Below are 16,021 nucleotides of genomic sequence, written 5' to 3'. Positions count from 1 at the left end.
ATATTCAAAAGAAACTACTAAATTTTAGCAGCCTTAAAAATGTTTTTCTTGCATAGTACAGAGATTATATAGTCTTTTAACATTGTTGCTTTTGCTTTTCTTCTTCCAGAGTTTCTTTTATTTCTGTGTATTTGGATTCCCCAGTTAGTTATTCTCTCTCTTATATTTCTTTAGTGAGATTTGCTACAATGGGGTCAAAGTTTTGGTTTTCTTTTTAATTCTGCCAATTATTTCTACTGTGCAGGTCATAAATTCTGCATTCACAATTCTTATTTCACTCTTAAACCATTAGGGAATATGTTGTTGCACTTCCATGGTCTTGGGAATCCATAAGGTGCTCCTTATGGAGCTGTTGACTTATTTGTCTTTGCTTTGCAATATTTACCCATAGATGTTTGTACTTGTTTAGTTGATCAAGAGGCCATCTTCCTTTCTGTTATGAACATCTTCTCTAGTGATTTCTTTGTGCTTAAGGTCTTTAATTGAATTTTCTTTCTACTGAGATATTTGGTAACCAGTCTTTTTTCCTTATATTACCCTATTGTTCACTTTCTGATTCCTTCCTTTTTGATGGTAGTTTCCCTAGAGACTGGCCCCCAACATTGTCTCTGTCTTCTCCCAAGCTATGATATTTGCTTTTCACTGGCCTTAGCCACTAGCCTCAGTCTTTGCCTCCCGTTATTTCTGAGTGGATAGAACTGCCCAATGGTGGATGACAGTCATCTTCCCAGTTTTTTTCAGGTCTAGCAGAATTCTACACATATACTGTCTTCTTGTCCCTGTTCCTTCTTTTCCCTCTTTTTTTCCTGGCTTTGAATTGTTGCAGTACAGTGTATTGCTATGTTTCTGGCCCAGGTGGAATAACCTTCTGGATTTTGGCTTCCTATAGCATGTGGGGGTGAGTAGAATTAAATTCTGTTGCAAGGTCTCAGGTGAATTGATCTAGCCCTGCCAGATTGTGGTGGCTAATAGGGGAGGGGTACTGAATGAACATGGTGGGGTTTGAGTTTTAGCCTTCTTTACTGTTAGTTCATTGGGTTGTTACTTCCTTTGGGTTTTTGATGCCTTCGATCATGAAGACAGATGAAATTGCTTTATCTCTGGAATAATTTCTATTTTAGAGAGGTCTTAGAGGTTGAAGAGATAGGAGAAAGTATCTAATCATCCATCTTGTTAGTCACATGACCCTTTTAAGCTATTTCCTAGTTGTTTAAAAGTTGTTTAAAGTTGTTTAAAAACTAAGTTGTAAATACTAAGAGTTCTTCCTATTTTTTTCAATCTTTTGATTGTTTTATTTTTACTTATCTAGTGCTGTTACCATGTTCTTATTGCTTCATTCTATTTCTTAGGTTATATACACTGCTTGAATAATGTTTTTCCATGTTCTTTTCTAAGTTTTATTTTCTTTCTAATTTTCCCCCCTCAAAAGCTCTAATTTCATTGTTAAAAAATCACTGGTTTCATTTCTTCTAGATACTCTTGTAGTACCTGTGGCCATGTCATTTTTTTCTCTATCACTTTGTTCATACTTGTGGGGTTGTTCTCTTTCTTTCTTAGTTTATAGGCAATTCTTGATCCACTGTATTTCTTTACTGTGTTATATTCCCAGACTTATTTCTTGGATTGTGACTTTGAGCTAGGGTCAGGTTTCAACCTCTTTGCCACTCTTAGATGGATTGGGTCAGCTCCGTTTGGTTCTTTCTCCTTTATAATTTGGGTGCCACTACCACTCACGTTCTGGATGGGATGTCTGGTACTACGTCCCACCCTCAAACTGAATCCCTGACTTCTGTCTCAGTTTGAGGGTGGGACATAGTACCAGACATCCCATCCAGAACATGAGTGCTAGCTCATGTAGCTACTGGACTGTAGCTGCTGGATTGGGTCTGCCTGTATATCTCTCTCTTTGCATAGTTCCCTCTCAGGAGTTGGTTTCATCCTTTGCTGATAGGCCCAAGATGGATGTTGGAGATCAGCCTGATCTTAGTCCTCCTGCAAAGTCCCTGGTATAGGTACTCAGTTACTGAGCTACCTTTGTCTTCTGCTATCACACCCATTTCTCTGAAGAATGGTTAAGTGAATCCTATTCCTTTTATAGTGATGTGTCCTTGCTTTCTGTTCTGATTGCCCACAGTCAGAACCTGGCTGTAAGCTGCAATTACCTAAGATTGTTCTGACTTACAGCCCCTTGGACTTTCTTCTTTCAGCATGCCTGCTGGCTTTAGGTGCACTTACAAGAGCTTCTGCCTGCTTTGCCACCCTTCTTCCAGCCTGTTTACCACTAACTTCCTAAGCTGTTCCCTCTCCCAGAGCTTGTAGGCCAGTTTATTGGGGCAAGCTCTTTTCCAGAACAGTCAAGCTTCAACATGAGTTTGCTGGAGCTTTTGCTGAATTTTACTAGTTTTTTATATACTTCTGGAGTGGATCAAGGATCTTCTGTTTCTCTTCAGATTTCGTATTCATTACTGCATGTGAGGTCCTTTTTAGATATTTGATGTGGGATGCTAGCAGAATTTCACTGCTTTGCAAACTTTTATGTTGTCACCTTAACTAGAAGTCCTTTTCCATGCTATTGCAGAGTATACTTCTTATTTTATTTATTTATTTTTAAAATTTATTTATTTAACTTTTAACATTCATTTTCACAAAATTTTGGGTTCCAAATTTTCTCCCCATTTGTCCCCTCCCCCCCACCCCAAAACACTGAGCATTCTAATTGCCCCTATCACCAATCTGCCCTCTCTTCTATCATTCCTCCCTTCCCTTGTCCCCATCTTCTCTTTTGTCCTGTAGGGCCAGATAACTTTCTATACCCCATTACTTGTATTTCTTATTTCCTAGTAGCAAGAACAGTACTTGACAGTTGTTCCTAAAATTTTGAGTTCCAACTTCTCTTCATCCCTCCCTCCACACCCATTCCCTTTGGGAAGTCAAGCAATTCAATATAGGCCATATCTGTGTAGTTTTGCAAATGACTTCCATAATAGTCATGCTGTGTAAGACTAACTATATTTCCCTCCATCCTATCCTGCCCCCATTGCTTCTATTCTCTCTTTTGATCCTGTCCCTCCCCAAGAGTGTTGACTTCAAATTGCTCCCTCCTCCCATTGCCCTCCCTTCCATCATCCCCCTCACCCTGCTTATCCCCTTCTTCCCCACTTTCCTGTATTGTAAGATACATTTTCATACCAAAATGAGTGTGCATTTTATTCCTTCCTTTAGTGGAATGTGATGAGAGTAAACTTCATGTTTTTCTCTCACCTCCCTTCTTTTTCCCTCCACTAAAAAGTCTTTTGCTTGCCTCTGTTATGAGAGATAATTTGCCCCATTCCATTTCTCCCTTTCTCCTCCCAATATATTTCTCTCTCACTGCTTGATTTCATTTTTTTAAAGATATGATCCCATCCTCTTCAATTCACTCTGTGCACTCTGTCTCTATGTGTGTGTGCTTGTGTGCATGTGTGTGTGTGTAATCCCACCCAGTACCCAGATACTGAATAGTTTCAAGAGTTACAAATATGGTCTTTCCATGTAGGAATGTGAACAGTTCTACTTTAGTAAGTCCCTTATGACTTCTCTTTGCTGTTCACCTTTTCATGCTTCTCTTCATTCTTGTGTTTGAAAGTCAAATTTTCTTTTCAGCTCTGGTCTTTTCATCAAGAATGCTTGAAAATCCTCTATTTCATTGAAAGACCAATTTTTCCCCTGAAGTATTATACTCAGTTTTGCTGGGTAGGTGATTCTTGGTTTTAGTCCTAGTTCCTTTGACTTCTGGAATATCCTATTCCATGCCCTTTGATCCCTTAATGTAGAGGCTGCTAGATCTTGTGTTATCCTGATTGTATTTCCACAATACTTGAATTGTTTCTTTCTAGCTGCTTGCAATATTTTCTCCTTGACCTGGGAACTCTGGAATTTGGCCACAATGTTCCTAGGAGTTTCTCTTTTTGGATCTCTTTCAGGCGGTGTTCTATGGATTCCTTGAATACTTATTTTGCCCTCTGGTTCTAGAATCTCAGGGCAGTTTTCCTTGATAATTTCATGAAAGATGATGTCTAGCCTCTTCTTTTGATCATGGCTTTCAGGTAGTCCCATAATTTTTAAATTGTCTCTCCTGGATCTATTATCCAGGTCAGTTGTTTTTCCAATGAGATATTTCACATTATCTTCCATTTTTCCATTCTTCTGGCTTTGTTCTGTGATTTCTTGCTTTCTCATAAAGTCCTTAGCCTCCATCTGTGCCATTCTAATTTTGAAAGAACTATTTTCCTCAGTGAGCTTTTGAATCTCCTTTTCCATTTGGCTAATTCTGCTTTTGAAAGCATTCTTCTCCTCATTGGCTTTTTGAACCTCTTTTGCCAATTGAGTTAGCCTATTTTTTAAGGTGTTATTTTCTTCAGCATGTTTTTGGGTCTCCTTTAGCAAGGTGTTGACCTGCTTTTCATGCTTTTTTTGCATCTCTCTCACTTCTCTTCCCAGCTTTTCCTCCACCTCTCTAACTTGATTTTCAAAATTCTTTTTGAGCTCTTCCATGGCCTGAGCCCATTGGGTGGGCTGGGACACAGAAGCCTTGATTTCTGTGTCTTTGCCTGATGGTAAGCATTGTTCTTCCTCATCAGAAAGGAAGGGAGGAAATGCCTGTTCACCAAGAAAGTAACCTTCTATAGTCTTATTTCTTTTCCCTTTTCTGGGCATTTTCCCAGCCAGTGACTTGACCTCTGAATATTCTCCTCACACCCACCTTGCCTCCTGATCCTCCCAGCCAGCGCTTGGGGTCTGAGATTCAAATGCTGCTTCCAGCCTCAGGGCTTTGGGCGGGGGCAGGGCTGCTATTCAGTGTGAGATTAAGTTCAGGTGCTCAGGTTGGGGCAGGGCTGCCTCTCAGGCTCAGTTCCCTCAGGGAGTTTATGCACAGACCTTCAACAATGGATCCAGGCTCCTGCCTGCTTGGGGTGCCCCGGTCTGCCGCCACCCCTCAGCTTCTGTCTCCCGAGGGGGCCCGAGCCATGGGGGCACCCCACTTCCCCCTCGACCTGCCAAAGAGACTCTTTCACTGACCCCCGTCACCTGTGGGTGGAGGGACTTGTGCGGCCGCTGGAGATCCCATCCCTGAAGCCTGCTCGGATCTGTTCCTCTTGGTGCCGTGGCCGCGGCAGGTCTGGGCTGGGCTCCACGTCTGCAGCACGACGGACCTTTTGTGAGAGGTTTTCAGGTCCCTCTGGAACAGAAATCTCCTTCGCTCCACTATTCTGTGGCCTCACTGCTCCAGAATTCGCCGTGAGTTACTTTATACAAATATTCTATGGGTTGGGTTTGGAGCTATGTGTATTTGAGTCTTTCTACTCCGCCTCTGGGAGTTCTTCTTTACGGGTATTTTATGGGCTGTGGGTTCGGAGCTAGCATATGTGTGTCTTTCTACTCCGCCATCTTGGCTCCTCCCCTCTCCTGGAGTATACTTTTTAAAAAAATTAAATATCACAGCACTTATAAACACTTCATTTTGTTTGAATTTCAAGCCTGAACCACCACATCAGCTTGAGTCAGATATGGCACAGAACACTCTGAATACAACCATTACACACACAAAGTTAAGTTACTATATTTATATTTCAACTAGGACTCAATTGCATAAAATTTTGTGAAATTTAAAGAAAACTATCATAAATTTGTTAGAGCATTCCCCTATGTTTTCATCAATCATGGGACAATAAGGAGTAAAGTATCCTCAAACCTCACCTCTCATTCTCTCATTTCCATCTTCAACTGTACCTCATCTGTGTCCTATTCCACCTCTACCTGCTTCTTGTATTGTGATCTCTGGCTTTCTCATTACCCAGGTAACAAAGATGCCTTTCTCCTGGACCTCTTTCTCTCCCACTCCTATTTAGTCTCCCTCACTGGATTTTCCCAGATCATATTGTGTCCTTGGATATCTTCTTTACCACCAATTATACCTTCATTCACACTGCCCAACACACTGGTCCTAGAGGGGGAGTAAGAATACTCCTTGTTCCCCACAGTTGCTTTGAGACTCTAACACCAAGGCATCTCTCCTCCTTTGAAGTTCAGTAATTTAAAATTTTCTTCCTTATTTAATTGTCACCCTATAGTCACAATTGACTGCCAGGTTGACTTCAGAACTTGGCTTACCATCTTCTCCCCAATTTCTGTTTTTATACTAGAGGACTTCACCATCTATGTTGATGCTCTCTCAAATTTTCTAGCTTCTCAATTCTTCAATCTGCTTAAATCCTCTTATCTACTACTTTGTACCATCTTAGCAAGACATAGGAATGGTCACACCCTGGATTTCACTATTTTCACAAGTGTTCTATCTCCTCAGTCAAAAACTTCAGGCATTCATCTATCTGACTATAATGTCCTCCTATTTCTCGCCATACCTCACCCTGCTAAACCTATTTTTGCTAAATCCCGAATCCTTTCATCCTTCAGTACTTTCTTGAGCCATTACCCTGCCTCTGACTTCAATTTCTTCTTTTCCTTGTTTTGATTCTATAGTTAAGCAATTCAACTCCATATTGTCATCAACTCTTGAATTCTTTGCCTTATTATCCTGTCAGTAGTCATCTCTTGCCTATCCCTAGCCTTGAATTACTCCCACCATCTGCCTCCTATTTTTACTCATAAGCTACTAAATGGAGCTGAAAAGAACTACACAACTGTACTGACTGAATACACTATAAATTCATGTTTTCCTACTCCAACTGGCCCCTCATTGCAGCAAAGCAATCTTTGTATTTTTCCCTAAGTGATTCCATATCTTGGGGTAGTTGTTGTCCTTCGTTTTCAAAGAGGACCAAAATGACCTCACAATGATAAAGTGAAATTTCAACGTATATGACTGTGGCTGATCAGACCAATATGAGTTCAGAGTTCTCTACCACAGATTGGGCACTGATAGATAGTCTGTGTGAATATTTGGGGTGGTTACTCCAAATTTGCACATCCTATGTTTCCTTTGTACTGTTTCAATTCGGATTTGCTCGTAGAACACAGCACCTTTCCTGATATGGGCATGCCATGCTGAGTGGTCTTGTGCCAATGTCTCCCATGTCCCACAATCAAATCCAAAGTTCTTGAAAGAGACCTTGAGAGTGTCTTTGTATCATTTCTTCTGACCACCATGTGTTCCCTGCCCCATGTGAGTTCTCCATAAAATAGTTTTTTTGGCAAATGTACATTTTGCATTCGAGCAATGTGGTCAGCCCATCAGAGTTGCGCTCTCTGAAGCATAGTTTAAATGCTTGGCAGTTTAGTTCAAGCAAGGACTTCAGTGTCTGATACCTTATCCTCCCAGGTGATCCTCAGAATCTTCCTAAGACAGTTCAAATGAAAGTGATTCAGTTTCCTGGTATAGTGCTGGTAGACTGTCCATGTTTCACAGGCATACAACAATGAGTTCAGCACAAGGGCTCTGTAGACATTCAGTTTAGTAGTCAGTCTAACCTCTTCTCCCCCAAAGTTTTCTTAGGAGCCTCCCAAACACTGAGCTAACTCTAGCAATGCTTGTGTCAATCTCATTATCAATGTGTACTTACCTGAAAAGTACACTACCAAGGTAAGTGAATTTATCCATAGCATTCAAAATTTCTCCATTTGTTGTAACCAATGGTTCCACTTGTGCATGGTGTGGTGATGGCTGATGGAGCACCTGTGTTTTCTTGGTGTTGATTATTAGGGCAAAATTAGCACAGGCAGCAAAGAATTGATCCATACTTTGTTGCATCTCAGCTTCAGAGGCTACACTGAGTGCATAATCATCTGCAAACAGACAATCATGCACCAACACTCTCTCCACTTTGGTCCATGTCTTCCATATTTTACATACTAAAAATGGTATTCTAAACCTCTCCTCAGGCTCCTACATTCCCTACCAGTCTCCTCAAGTGAAGACCTTGGCTCCTATTTTACTGAGAAAATGGAAGCCACTCATCATGAGTTCCTTCTCCCTTTCTGTGCATATTAAAATTCCTTGACATAATCTTCCATTCTTCCTTTCTTCCACCATTCTTTGATAATGAGGTGACCCTTCTCCTTGCTAAAGTCAGTTCTTCTGTACCCTTAATCTTGACCCTCCCTGTTTTCTCCAGCAGATTATTTCCTAATAAAAGGGATAATAAAAGGGAACTTAAGTCCCTTTTGTCACCTTAATCTTCAACCTTTCCCTATCTGCTGATTCCCTCCCTACTCTTTACAAACATTTCCATCCCTGCCACTAGATACAACTGTGCCCTCTAGCTATCATCCTATATCGTCTCCCTTTCTCAACCAAATTCTTAGAAGAAAAACTGTCTACCTTTCTTGTATCTACTTTTCCTCTCACTTAAAACCTTGGCTACCTGGTTCACCATTCAATTGAAACTATTTTTTCCGAAGTTATCAGTGATCTCTTTATTACCAAATCTAAGGGTCTTTTCTCAGTTCTAATTCTTTTTTTCTTCTCTACATTTGACAGTTTGATTATGTTTTCTTCCTGGATACTTTCTCCTCTCCAGATTTTTGTGACATCACTCTCTTCTGTTTCTCCTTCTATGTGTTCCTTGACTGTGCATATTTCCCATTTCTTCTTTCTCTAAGCTCTTTCTCTCTCAGTGACCTCAACAGGTTTTATGGGTTTTTTTCATAGATCTATATATCTAATCCTGACTTATCCCCCTTACACACAATATGTCCAAAGCAGAACTCATTATCCTTTCTACAAAACCCACCTCTCTTCCAAATTTCCTTTTTTTCTCTAATCGCCATTCTTCCACTTTCCCAAGTTTTTAACTTTTATGTTATGCTTGACTCCTCACTCTTCCTTACTTCAGATTCTGGTGTTGGGATAAAGTAAAGCATTCAAAAATCATCAAAAATTTAAAACAAGATTTACTTTGTCCTAATCCAGCAAGGATATGCAACAAATAGATAGTGGCACTTAACTTCTCCTTTAGTTTTCTTATGGAAATGTAAGATAATTTGGCATCAGAAATCCACCAAGCCCAAGGATTAGATTCATCTTGGCTAGAATCTTTTGTGAACAACAGGAAGCTGCATCAGAGAAGCTAAGGCTAATCAAATATCAAGACTGTTTTGTCCTAGACTGGGGGTGTGGAACTTGTACCCTCAAGGCCACATGTGTCCTTCTAGGTCCTTGGGTGTGGCCTTTTGACTGAATCCAAGTTTTACAGAACAAATCCTTTTATTAAGGGGATTTGTTTTGTGAAGTTTGCATTCACTTGAGGACCTCGAAGGCCACTTGAGTCTTTGAGGGTGCAGTTTCCCCACCCCTGTGACCTAGACCTAGTTCACTATTGGCTAGAGGTTGGTAGTGGTGTGAAAAGGAACCTAAAGGTAATCAAATCCTGATGGGCAGCCTTTTTTTTTTTTTTTTTTTTGAGTAAAGCCTTCTCATGTTGTCAATGGGAGGAAAGAAACTGCATCAAGGAAATATTGACCCTTGCCCCCAGTTCCGAAATGATGCTGTTTCTGCCTCAATAGCATTTCTCACCTTTCTCTCCACTCAAAAAGTACATTATTTGGGGTCCTCATTCCCTTTGGTCTCTCCTCATTTCTACCTCAAATATTGTCTCTTTCTTCAAAGATGCAACTCAAAATCCACTTTCTACAAGAAGCCTTTCATGATCCTGTCAGCTGCTGCTATCTTCTCTCTAACTAGCTAATGTTTAATTACTTTGTCTTTATTTTATATTTATTCTATACATATGTACATTCTTTCTCTTGTTTGATTATAATGTCTAGCAAGACAAGATTGTTTCATTCTTTGAATTTGTATCCCTAAGACCTAGAACAGTTCTTGATACTAAGTGTTTAATAAATACCTATTGATTGACTGATAAAATTTATTTGATGGGGAAAAGAGGAATGGGAAAGGTTTGGAAGATCACGTATAAATACAGTGATGTTGGATATTCAGAGATTGGAGCAGAGGTAGATTCCGAAACAAGAGAAGCAAAATGATAAGGAAGGACAAGGGACAAAAATAATTTCTAAAGATTTGTCTAGGGTTGACTTGTCCAAAGTCAAAGTAGCAGGTATGCTACCTACTTATGGATCCATTTAACTACAACAACTAACACTTTGTTCAGCAGTACCACATACAATGAAACATAAAAAGTCCTGCCAACTAAAGAAAGCTGGTGCTTTGGAGGTTTAGTGGAATTCCTGCTGCCCTGATAACCTAGCATTGCTGCCATGGTGATTGGGGGTGAAGAGGGGAACAGCATTTATTTTAGTAGCAATTTTATTTTGACATGTTTTAACATTTAATTAGTAATTGAATCCTTTTAGCCTCACATAATAATTAACTTTATTTTTAAAAATGTTACGGTCCATGAGTGTTTCATTGCAAAAGACAGTCTTTGCTCCCAAGGAGCTCACAGTCTAATGGAAGAAACAACATGTAAACAACTCTGTACAAAGATTTATTTTTTTAATTTAACAATCTGTAGTTTTCAACATTCATTTCTGCAAGATTTTGAGTTCCAATTTTTCTCCCTATCTCTCCCCTGCCCCCACCTCAAGACAGTATACATTCTGATTACCCCCTCCCCCAACTGACCCACCCTTCCATCATTCCCCCACTTATGTATCATCCCCTTATTTTCCTGTAGGCTAAGATCAATTTCTATACCCTATTGAGTATGTATGTTATTCCCTCCTTAATCCACATCTGATGAGAGTAAGGTTCACTCCTTCCCTCTCACCTCTCCCCTCTTCTCCTCCACTGTGAAAAGCTTTTTATTTTTATTGCCTCTTTTATGTGAGATAATTTACCCCATTCTTCCTCTCCCTTTATTCTTCTCCCAATGCATTCCTTTCTCACCCCCTAATTTTATTTGTTAGATATCATCCCGTCATATTCAATTCACCCTATGCCCTCTGTTGATATATATGTGTGTGTGTGTGTGTGCGTATTCTTTCCGACTATAATTACAAATATCATTTTTCCATGTAGAAATATAAACAGTTCAACTTTAATAAGTCCCTTATGATTTCTTTCCTGTTTACCTTTTCATGCTTCTCTTGTGTCTTGCATTTGAAAGTCAAATTTTCTATTCAGCTCTGGTCTTTTCATCAAGATTGCTTGAAAGTCCTCTATTTCATTGAATATCCATTTTTTTCTCCCTGAAAAATTATACTGTTTTTCTGGGTAGCTGATTCTTGCTTTTAATCCTGGTGCCTTTGACCTCTGGAATATCATATTCCAAGCCCTCTGATCCCTTAATGTAGGAGTTGCTAAATCGTGTATTATCTTGACTGTTGCTTCACCATACTTGAATTGTTTTTTCCTGGCTGCTTGCAATATTTTCTCCATGAAATTCCTCTGGAATTTGGCTGCAATATTCCTAGGAGTTTTCTTTTTTGGATCTCTTTCAGGAGGTGATGAGTGGACTCTTTCAATTTCTATTTTACCTCTGGTTCTAGAATATCAGGGCAGTTGTCCTTGATAATTTCTTGAAAGATGATATCTAGGCTCCTTTTTTTGATCATGGCTTTCAAATGTATTTCTTTTTCTATTAATTTAGGTATTATATATGTTTGTAAACATTCATTTAAGTTCTTGGTTTTACTGGCATATAGTGGGGCAAAATAGTTTTGAATAACATCCTTTATTCTTCTTTGTTGTAACTTATATTTCATTTTTCTTATTGTAAGTTGATTTTCATTGTTTTCTTTCTAATCAAATTAGCTACAGTTTCATCTGTTTAACTGTCTTCTGAACACAGCTTCTAGTTTCATTTATTAATTCAATAGTTTGTTTTAAATTTTTCTTATTTTTTCTTTAATTGGAGTTTTAAAATTTATTGTTTTTCTAATATTTTTAATTGCATCCCCAATTCATTGATCTGTTCTCTTTTTTTCCTTCCTTTCTTCCTCTTTCTTTATTTTTAAAAATAAAAGTATTAAGATATCTTCCCCTAAGACCTGGTTTGGCTACATCTCCTAAACTGCAGAATATTGTTTCATTATTGCCATTAGATTTAGCAAAACTATTTGTAATTTCCATGACTTATTCTTCCATCTAGTAGTTCCTTTGGATTGTTATTTAGTCTTTAGTTGATTTTTAATACTGTTTTCAGTGATCCTTTAATATAATTTTTATTGCATTGAATAGTAAAGGATATTGATAATATTTCTGCTTTTCTGTATTTACATGTGAAGTTTTTATGTTCTGAAATATGATCAGTTTTTATAAAGTGCCAGTCATAGTGGAAAATATGTATACTCCTTTTTACTACCATTTAATAATTACTAGTTTATAGTATTTAATTTTACTAAAAATCTATTGGGATACTTTATGGTTTTTTGTTTGATTAGATTTATCTAGGGGCAGATAGGAGTAAATCAAGGCCTCCCCTATCATAATTTTATTGTCTACTTCTTTTAATTAAAATTTCCTTCTAACTATTTATAAGTTATGATATTGGGTACATATTGTAAGTATTGAATTAAATTCATTCTATTACTTTTAGAAAAATATAGTTTCTTTTTTATCACTTTTAATTAAATATATTTTTGCTGTTATCTTGTCTGAAGTCATAATTGTATCTCTGCTTTTTTTATGTTCAACTCAGGCTTGCTAGATTTTGCACCAACTTATTATTTTAGTTCGTGTAAGTCTTCCTGTTTTAAGTATGTTTTTGTAAACAACTTATTGTTGTTGGATTTTGCTTAATTCACTTTAGTAAGATTTTCCATTTTATGGATGAGTGTATTCACATTATTCACATTCACAGTTATGATAGATCACTGTTTATTTCCTGTCATTCTATTATTCTCTTATATGTTTTCTTCTCTATAGTCCTCTGTCCCTGTTTATTTTTTTCCCCCTTTGACTTTTCTTCACTGTCCTCTCTCTAAGCTTAAGGTTTGTTTTTACTTGTGACTAATTTCTCCTTGAAACCACCTTCCTTTCTTTCTTCCTGTTTCTATTTTTCTCTAGAGTTGAATATATTTTTTACCCTAAATTCTTTGTGTGTGTGTTTGCATTTTGTTCTTCTGACTAGCTGAAACTGAAGTTCAAGTAATATTCCTCCTATTCCATGTTTGTATATAGTTCTACTTACACAATCTAATTATGGATCTTAACATGTTCTGCCACTTTTTATCCCATTTCCATTTAAGGTATCCTCTCTCCTTTTTGTTTTCTTATAACATCTTCAAAACATAAAAAAATTATATCTTTTATCTTGCATGACTACCATTATAACATCTTCCAACATTAGGATTCTAAAAGAACCCATTTAACAATCCTCCTCTCTTTTAGAACACAAACAACTAATCCTTATAAAGTCTCTTCTAATTGTTCACTTGTAATTATATTTTTATTTTTCTCTTAACTTCTGTATTTCTATTAAAATTTCCTTTTCAGTTTTTTCAACAGGAATATTTGAAAACCCTCTGTTTCATTGAAGATCCACTTTTTTCCTTGTAGGATAGTACTCAATTTTATAGTACTCAAATTTGTTACTGGTCATAGATGTAGATTTGCCTTTTGTAATATCTGATTTCATGTTTTCTATTTTTTCAAAGTGATAGCTGCTAAATGTCCTGTGATTCTGTTTCTGGATCTTTTATATTTGAATTCTTTCTGGCAGCTTGTAGAATTTTTTAAAATTAATTTTATTTATTTTCAGTGTTGTACAATCACTACCACATAACTTAGATTATTATTTTTCCCCTCCCTTCCCTCCCTCCCCGAGACTGCATACAATTTTATATAGATTCTACATATACATTCCTATTAAATACATTTTCACAAGTCATACTGTGTAGAAGAATTAAAATGAATGGGAGAAATCATCTAACAAACCAAAACTCAATACACACAAGAAAAATGATCTGCTACATTCTGCAATTGAATTCCATAGATCTTCCCCTGGATGTGGAAGACATTTTGCCTTAGGAGACCATTGGGAATTTTTTTAAGTCCTTGCATTGCTACGAAGTTCCAAGTCTACCTGAAAAAATGCTTGCACACTGTGGTCATTGTTGTGCACAAAGTTCTCCTGGTTCTGCTCCTTTCACTCAGCATCAGATCATATAAGTCTTTCGAGGCCTCTCTGAAGTCTTCCTGTTCATCATTTCTTATAGCACAATAGTATTCCATTACATTCATATACCACAATTTATTCAGCCATTCCCCAATTGATGGGCATCCCCTTGACTTCTAGTTTTTGGCCACCACAAAGAGTGCTGCTATAAATATTTTTGTGCATGTGGGACCCTTTCCCATTTTTATGATCTCTTGGGGATATAGTCCTAGAAGTGGCATTGCTGGGTCACCAGTCCTAGAAGTGGTATTGCTGGGTCAAAGGCACATTTTTGTAGCCCTTTGGGCCTAGTTCCAAATTGCTCTCCAGAATGGTTGGATCAGCTCACAGCTCCACCAACAATGTATTAGTGTTCCAACTCTCCCACATCCTCTCCAACATTTATTGTCTTCCTGTTCTGTCATATTTGCCAATCTGATAGGTGTGATGTAGTCCTCAGAGTTGTTTTGATTTACATCTCTCTAATCAAAAGGGATTTAGAGCATTTTTTCATATGATTATAGATATCTTTAATTTCTTCCTCTGAAAATTGCCTGTTCATATCCTTTGACCATTTATCAACTGGGGAATGACTTGTATTTTTGTACATTTGACACAGTTCTCTACATATTCTAGAAATGAGGCCTTTATTAGCTGTAAAAATTCCTTCCCCGTTTTCTACATTCCTCTGAATTTTGGCTACATTGGGTTTGGTTGTGCAAAAACTTCAGTTTTGTAACCAAAATTATCCATCTTGCACTTCATAATGCTTTCTATCTCTTCTTTAGTCAAAATTCTTCCCTTTTCCATAAATCTGATAAATACACTATTCCTTGCTCCACCAATTTGTCCATAGTATCAATCTTATTACCTAGATTGTAAAATTTGGATTTTATTCTTGTGTACAGTGTCAGGCATTGGTCTATGCCTAGTTTCCAGCACACTTTTATCCAGTTTTCCCAGCAATTTTTGTTGAACAGTGAGTTCTTATCCCAGAAGATGGGGAATTTTTTTTCTTTTGTCTAGAAGTTCTGAATTTTGACAGATATTCCTGAGAATTTTCATTCTAGGGTTTCTTTCATGAAGTAATTGGAAGGAACATTGCCTCTTGTTCTAATATATCTGGGCAATTTTATTACCTTTTTTTTTTTTGGTTATGAAATTTAGGTAATTACATAACTCTTAAGTTATTTCTCCTTGATCTGCTTTCCAGGTCAGTTATTGCTGATATAAGGTATCTCACATTTTCTCATTCTTTGGATTTTAAGAATTCTTTTTGTCTCGTTGGTTCCTTAATTTCCACCTGGTCCATTCTGATTTTTTAGGGAGTTTGTTACTATGGCAAAGTTTTGTACTTTCTCTGTTAAGATTTTGATCCTCTATTCAATTCTCTCCTTTATAGTTTTCATTTCTTTTGAAATGAGAAATGAAACACTTTTGTATAATTTCTTTAAAGAATTCTAAGTGTTCTTGTGTGCAAGCTGTTTTTCCTTTGAAGCTTTGATTATTGGTGTTTTTGGCATTATAGAAGTCCTTTCTTTCTTTCTTTTTTCATTTATTTATGCTTATACATTTTTTGTTGCTAAGTCCTCAGGAGCAGAGTTCTAGGTCTCCTTTAGTTCAGGGACCAAATCAACTTGAGGACTTTTCCTTCACTCCAGTGGTCTTTCTTTAGGGCTTTCCTTTACCACAGATACTGAAGTTTTCTTCTGTGATCAACCTTGGTTGAATCTCTTCTTTGGATGAAGAGAAAATGGAAGAAGAGGTCATTTCTTTGATCTTCAGTTTAAATCCAAGAATTCTCTAGTGTTAGTTAGAGACTCTAGTATTGAGAACTTTTCCTTAGTGACTAAAATCTGTCAGTTTCGTTTCAATCCCTCAGTGAATTTCTTTCTATTAAGGCAATTGAGGATTAAAAAAAGCTTTTCTTTTTAATCTGAGGGCAGGTTTCCTTTTCTTCACAC

This window comes from Notamacropus eugenii, chromosome 3, assembly GCF_028372415.1.
Source record: "Notamacropus eugenii isolate mMacEug1 chromosome 3, mMacEug1.pri_v2, whole genome shotgun sequence".
In the NCBI taxonomy this organism is placed as follows: Eukaryota; Metazoa; Chordata; class Mammalia; order Diprotodontia; family Macropodidae; genus Notamacropus; species Notamacropus eugenii.
This window is presented reverse-complemented; position numbering follows the sequence as displayed.